The sequence below is a fragment of the Electrona antarctica genome (genome assembly GCF_951216825.1).
Source record: "Electrona antarctica genome assembly, chromosome: 1".
Lineage (NCBI taxonomy): Eukaryota > Metazoa > Chordata > Actinopteri > Myctophiformes > Myctophidae > Electrona > Electrona antarctica.
In genome coordinates, this window is record NC_136806.1 from 14,900,787 (window position 1) to 14,908,618 (window position 7,832).

A 7,832-nucleotide genomic window follows, 5' to 3' on the forward strand; every position below is an offset into this window, starting at 1 on the left:
TGTGTGTGTGTGTGTGTGTGTGTGTGTGTGTGTGTGTGTGTGTGTGTGTGTGTGTGTGTGTGTGTGTGTGTGTGTGTGTGTGTGTGTGTGTGTGTGTGTTTAAAGGTCACATCTCTGTGACCTTTAAATCACTTCACAACAAGCGAGGCGCACGTGGTTTGTGAGATTTGCGTGGGGCATTGATTGATTGATTACTTTTATCACTTATGTTTTTAGAATACTCAGTCAGAATTGTAAACGGCATGTGGGGACTTGTTTCCATTGTGGACCTATGTATTCAATTCATCAACATAGGATAAAAGAATTACATGTCATCAACACATACAAACACTGTCAGCCCTCTCTGTATGCAGGCACGTGCACACATAGACATCAAAGGGGGCTTCAACCCCTGCCCTTTTTCCCGTCTGTAAAACAACTGCCCTCTCCAGACCATGAATGCAGCATTTACTATGGTGAAATAAATGCTCCTCCTTTCCTTTCCATGCCATACACAATAATTGCTTTTTCCCCCGAACTCTCCTGATCTTGAACGCAGCATTTTGCGCTGAAAGAATGTGTTTAGAAATCCATGTCATCGCCGCATCTCCAGTAGCCAACGAGTGCGGGGTCACGCCGGGAAAATAGCAGATCTGCAAGCTCTCAACGCGTCGCGTAAAAGTACAAAAGTAGGCTAAGGTTATTTTTTCAGTTATTTTAAGATTGGAGCATTTGAAGTGGTCGAACTATTGCAATATGTTCAGAAGCATCTTCCATAAAATCTTAATGGTCTCGGAAATGTCATAAAAGCAAAGGTTAAAGGTTATATTACTAAAACATAATTTTACATATTGTGTTCATTGTTGGGGCTCCTTTCATAATGTTTCACAAATTGCAGGTTAGGACTTGGCCATAGAAACATTTGCAGGCGTGGTTTGCTCATACTTGATACTTCCATAGAGCGTGGGCGTGGCAGTCCCACCCCGACGAGTGGCCGGCCCGGAAGAGAATTTTCCATACATTTTTCCCATAGACATTTCAGAAAGTATTTATAGCCTCGGACAAAGCCAACTTGGATGGTGACAACTCATGAAAATAAACAAAAGAAAATTGAGCCGAACAAATAATTACAAGAAAAAATGGGCAGGGTTTTTGTTGTTTTTCTTCTTTCAAATTTTGTTTGGCCCAAACAAATTGTGTTTATTGTCATGATTTGTGGCTTGATTCGGTCTGGCTTATTAGCCAGGCTAGCGATGAGCATGACTTGGCTGTTGGTGCTGTGCTTCTCTCATCCTCAGTGCATTGAACAGCTGGTTTAGTTTCAGGTAGTAGGCCTACCCAAAGCTTTCAAATAGTTGTAGTGGAGTAAATGTGCAATATTTGCCTCTGAGATGATGATGATGATGAAGTAAAAGTACTGACAATTGGAAATAGTCCAATAAAGTAAAAATAAATACCTCAAAATTATTATTATATCTTGCATTGATTGAAATATTTATTAACAGTTTGCAGAATTACAGTACATTTCAAGCACAAACTCAATACAAAGGCTGTTAACTGTGAGTGGACGACCCAATTAAGCATTACACTTGTTTCCAATAGGGTCCACCATGTTCAATTCATCAAAAACATTTAGAGACGTACAAATAGACACTTCTATATAGACAAAGAACAGAACAGGAATTCATCATAATGGAGGTAAAAAGGGAAAAGAAACATATACAGTGAGGGAAAAAAAGGGGTGGGCGGTGGGGGGGATTCACGTTCAGCTCCGTTCATTTGTTTGTTTTCCTTGGAGGAGCTGCGTTGGGTCCCCAAGTCGGCTCCGTGGCCGTACCTTGAGTTGGCATTAACATGTATCTCCTACCATTGCACTCATCACTTGTATACTACCGGTCTTTGTACATCCTTTAGAAAAACAGCGGTTCTCAAAGTGGGCGTTGATATACTGCAACACCAAAATCATTTTTAAGCACTTTAAGCCCTGCATGCACGTTGGCTGGTATTTGAAATTAGCCAATCTACAACCTCCCAATTCATCTGCAAAGTGGTGATCATATAGCTTTATAGACTCCCTGGTACAAACATTTTCAGATGGGAATCTGCAAACCAATTACATATTAATTTGTTGGTACCTGGCATGAAAAACCTTTAGAAGCACTATTTAATGGGATCCAGGTTAGGTAGTGGTACAGTATATGATTAGAGATTAGATAGATATGGTTAGGTAGTGGTACAGTATATGATTAGAGATTAGATAGATATGGTTAGGTAGTGGTACAGTATATGATTAGAGATTAGATAGATATGGTTAGGTAGTGGTACAGTATATGATTAGAGATTAGATAGATATGGTTAGGTAGTGGTACAGTATATGATTAGAGATTAGATAGATATGGTTAGGTAGTGGTACAGTATATGATTAGAGATTAGATAGATATGGTTAGGTAGTGGTACAGTATATGATTAGAGATTAGATAGATATGGTTAGGTAGTGGTACAGTATATGATTAGAGATTAGATAGATATGGTTAGGTAGTGGTACAGTATATGATTAGAGATTAGATCCAGGTTAGGTAGTGGTACAGTATATGATTAGAGATTAGATCCAGGTTAGGTAGTGGTACAGTATATGATTAGAGATTAGATAGATATGATCCAGGTTAGGTAGTGGTACAGTATATGATTAGAGATTAGATAGATATGATCCAGGTTAGGTAGTGGTACAGTATATGATTAGAGAGATATGATCCAGGTTAGGTAGTGGTACAGTATATGATTAGAGATTAGATAGATATGATCCAGGTTAGGTAGTGGTACAGTATATGATTAGAGATTAGATAGATATGATCCAGGTTAGGTAGTGGTACAGTATATGATTAGAGATTAGATAGATATGATCCAGGTTAGGTAGTGGTACAGTATATGATTAGAGATTAGAGAGATATGGTTAGGTAGTGGTACAGTATATGATTAGAGATTAGAGAGATATGATCCAGGTTAGGTAGTGGTACAGTATATGATTAGAGATTAGAGAGATATGATCCAGGTTAGGTAGTGGTACAGTATATGATTAGAGATTAGATAGATATGGGTAGGTAGTGGTACAGTATATGATTAGAGATTAGATAGATATGAATCCAGGTTAGGTAGTGGTACAGTATATGATTAGAGATTAGATAGATATGAATCCAGGTTAGGTAGTGGTACAGTATATGATTAGAGATTAGATAGATATGATCCAGGTTAGGTAGTGGTACAGTATATGATTAGAGATTAGATAGATATGATCCAGGTTAGGTAGTGGTACAGTATATGATTAGAGATTAGATAGATATAGAGGTAGTGGTACAGTATATGATTAGAGATTAGATAGATATGATCCAGGTTAGGTAGTGGTACAGTATATGATTAGAGATTAGATAGATATAGAGGTAGTGGTACAGTATATGATTAGAGATTAGATAGATATGAATCCAGGTTAGGTAGTGGTACAGTATATGATTAGAGATTAGAGAGATATGGGCTCCAGGTTAGGTAGTGGTACAGGATATGATTAGAGATTAGAGAGATATGATCCAGGTTAGGTAGTGGTACAGTATATGATTAGAGATTAGAGAGATATGAATCCAGGTTAGGTAGTGGTACAGTATATGATTAGAGATTAGATAGATATGAATCCAGGTTAGGTAGTGGTACAGTATATGATTAGAGATTAGATACATATGAATCCAGGTTAGGTAGTGCTACAGTATATGATTAGAGATTAGATAGATATGAATCCAGGTTAGGTAGTGGTACAGTATATGATTAGAGATTAGATAAATATGAATCCAGGTTAGGTAGTGGTACAGTATATGATTAGAGATTAGATAAATATGAATCCAGGTTAGGTAGTGGTACAGTATATGATTAGAGATTACATAAATATGAATCCAGGTTAGGTAGTGGTACAGTATATGATTAGAGATTAGATAGATATGAATCCAGGTTAGGTAGTGGTACAGTATATGATTAGAGATTAGATAGATATGAATCCAGGTTAGGTAGTGGTACAGTATATGATTAGAGATTAGATAGATATGCGGCTACGGACCACAATTTGACACAATCTTTTAATCTCTGGGACCTGAATCTAACAATACAATCCAGCTGACAGTGTACAAATAGACCCTTATAATTCCATTTGTACACTTCAGAGTTGTAGACATGTAAGGCTCTATTTGGATCATATAAATCAATTGTTTAGCTATAGGACCCCCCCCCCCCCCCTCCCCAATTGTCCCCATGGGCCATGTTCATATCTTATCAACGTTTTATGGAAAATGTTAGGAAGATATACTGTGGCATTCTGAATTTCCGTAACTTTTTATTCACCAGACATGTGGCTACAGAACCTCAGCATTGCCTGCTCTTCCAAACTCATGGGCAGCACCTGCTATGAGCTTATAGCACCATCTACTGTATTTGTTTGGAGGGGAAATGCAAAACACAAGATGGAAAGTCATGTAACCAACAGTTCCTTACATTATTATGTCAGTATATGCAATGACACAATCTAGATCAATCTTTTGAAATGTCACAGCATCTCCTTCGCTTTATTTATGACAATAGGTGTTTGAATCTAATTGTTCAGCCCATTCCCCGGCGTCCTCTGTGTGTCTGAGTGAGGACAGCTACTGGAGAAGTCCTGTGGGAACATGACATCCAATCATGCAAATAAAAGCAGAATGTTTGAACGTCAACTTAATGTTGAGTCAGTATTGTTTTTGTCGACACATTATGCACCAACGAGTGAAGGAGTTCAAGTAGCTATTCGGGTCTTGTTCTTGAGTGAGGGGACTTTGTTAGGGTGAATTGATCTTTTAGACCAGGGCTTATCAACGTTTTTGGATGGGTACCCCTGAAAATGCTTTGGCCATGTCTCGTGACCCCCGCCTCGCCCAACCACCAATGCAAATTGACCGCTACAATAACCTTAATAATAGAGAAAATACATAAATAAATACTGAAACCAGATATAATCATTAAGGAAAGTTTATGAATGTACTATGTAAACTCTAAATTTCCATTTTCCAGCCATTCAGTTGCAAAAAAGATCCCCCAAAATAATTAAAGGGGTCACCCCCAGGTTGAGAGCCCCGATGTTTTAGACAGCTTGTGATGTAATTGACTTGAATTGTACATTTTCTACAACACTGGCACAAATGCTATTCCATGCATACATCATAGATCCATGGAAATGTGTAAGTTCAATCTCAAACATTAATTTGAATACAGAAATGTGGTTTCTGCTTTTGCCCAATCCTCATGTAGGTAATGACCTGGTGTGGAACGAAACAAAACTGATTCATCTTGCGAAAGTAGCAGGGGTTCTAAATGTCTGTAACCCTGAGTGTACGAATGGAACCAAATGGACCCTTACAGGTCTGTAACTCTGAGTGTACGAATGGAACCAAATGGACCCTTACAGGTCTGTAACTCTGAGTGTACGAATGGAACCAAATGGACCCTTACAGATCTGTAACTCTGAGTGTACGAATGGAACCAAATGGACCCTTACAGATCTGTAACTCTGAGTGTACGAATGGAACCAAATGGACCCTTACAGATCTGTAACTCTGAGAGTGTATGAATGGAACCAAATGGACCCTTACAGATCTGTAACTCTGAGAGTGTATGAATGGAACCAAATGGACCCTTACAGATCTGTAACTCTGAGAGTGTATGAATGGAACCAAATGTAGGCCTACCCTTACAAGAAGTGTAACTCTGAGAGAGTGTATACAATTGGAAACAAATGGACCCTTACAAGAAGTCTGTAACTAACTCTGAGAGTCAGTGTACCACCGGCATTTGTACACTCAGAGTTCTATGAACACTGAGGATTTGACTAAATGCAGCGGCAGCAGCATCATGGACAGCCTGACTCACTACCTACTTGTGGAAAGAATTTGAGGAGCCAAGCCACTCCCTTCAAGCTGCAGATGCTGACAACATGAGGAGCCAGCCGAGCCGCCACTCCCTTCTAGCTGCAGTTGCTGACAGTGACAACCACTGCTTACCGCTTACATGGAAAAGACTCACGGCCCCATTTATCCCAAGTTAATTTGTAGCAGATCAGCTTTTAAGGTGTGTGTGTGTGTGTGTGTGTGTGTGTGTGTGTGTGTGTGTGTGTGTGTGTGTGTGTGTGTGTGTGTGTGTGTGTGTGTGTGTGTGTGTGTGTGTGTGTGTGTGTGTGTGTGTGTGTGTGTGTGTGTGTGTGTGTGTGTGTGTGTGTGTGTGTGTGTGTGTCACACAACCTCAGCCTGATGACCTAAAACTCTAATATCTCCCTGGATTGAAGGGATATTCCTATATAGCCACTGTAGTGCACCTGGGTACGAATCCTGGGCGTTTCATACTGTACATATATTATTTATATTTATATATATATATATAGCTTGTTTAAAGGTGAGGGGTCAGTAAAGTTCAAAATCCACCAATCAATGTCAACGGAGGCCTTTTTGAGAAAGGCCTTTCTCAGCCATACAAGGTCTGTATGATTTGCTGCAACCACATCTTTCTGAAAGCTGGGTGTCCCACTGAATGAGTGAGTGACAAAATGTGTCCTTCTGCCTGCCTATTCATACTCCAGTTTTAGGTGATGCACCATGCACCTCATCACCGAAAACTGGAGGACGTACTGTACCCTGAAACTGACCTTACTACTTCCTTGGCCTGGCTAGTGTAGTATTGTGCGGAAAGCGGGGATTGAGCCCGGGTCTCCCACTCGCCAGACCAACGCACGGCACAACCTGTCGTGCCAATAGGGCTGAGCCCGATTGGCAGGGCTGTTGCGGGCTGGGTCTTGGCTGGGGGCTACACTAGCATGCACGGCGCGCGGGAGTTGTTGCTGATTGGTCCTGTTTGTGAGATTATTACCTGCAGACAGACAGTAGATCTGTATTTTCGACAAAGAGGTTCGGTGTAAAGGGGTAAAAGTCAAAGTCGTACGATTTGTCACACACGTCGTGTGAAATTTGTTCTCCGCATTTGACCCATCTCTTGGAGCGGCGAGCTGCAGCCGTGCCCGTGCCGTGCTCGGGAATCATTTGATTAAAAAGAGCAGATATTGCAAGTACAGAGCCAACAGCCAAGTTTACTAGTTCAAGGTTTAACATTACATTTCTGAAAATACACATTCCACATAAAAAGATGTGTCTAGACATCCATTTCTAGGCAACAGACAGGCAACAGGCAACAGGTTTGACAGCTTGACGCCATGAAAAGGGCTCCTGGGGCCATTTAAATTTAGGTTAAAAAGATGATAAAAACACGGAAAAACACAAAAATGTCGCGCGCACGCGCGCTATGGGGCCCTGCAAATATTACCGGCCCAGGGGCCCTCGTGGGGGTTGATCCGTAAAATACTTTTAGGGATCTGGAAAAGCTTAGGGCCAAACAATAAAATACTTCTTCAATCTTGCCCTGAACCAACCAAAGTGGGCGTGTCACTATTCAGGTTGGAAGAGGTGTAGAAGATGATGTGATAATAATAAACCATCATAAAAAGTAACGGAACCAGTTCTAGAACCAAAGTAATTTCGGTGGAAAAGGGGCCAAAGTGGTGGGGTTCTTGAAAATTGTGGACGCTGTTGTAAACAAGGATAATGCTTTATCAGTGTGTCCACAGTAACAGTCTTTGTATTGAGTTGTGCTTTCATGTGAAATGTAATGTACCCATTATGCAAAACTGTTAATAAATACTTCAGTCAATTAATCCGTCCAGTGGGGATTATTGAACCACTGTATGGTTTATTATTTGACCTTTTGTCATAGGGAGGGGTGTGTGTGTGTGCGTGTGTGGCTGC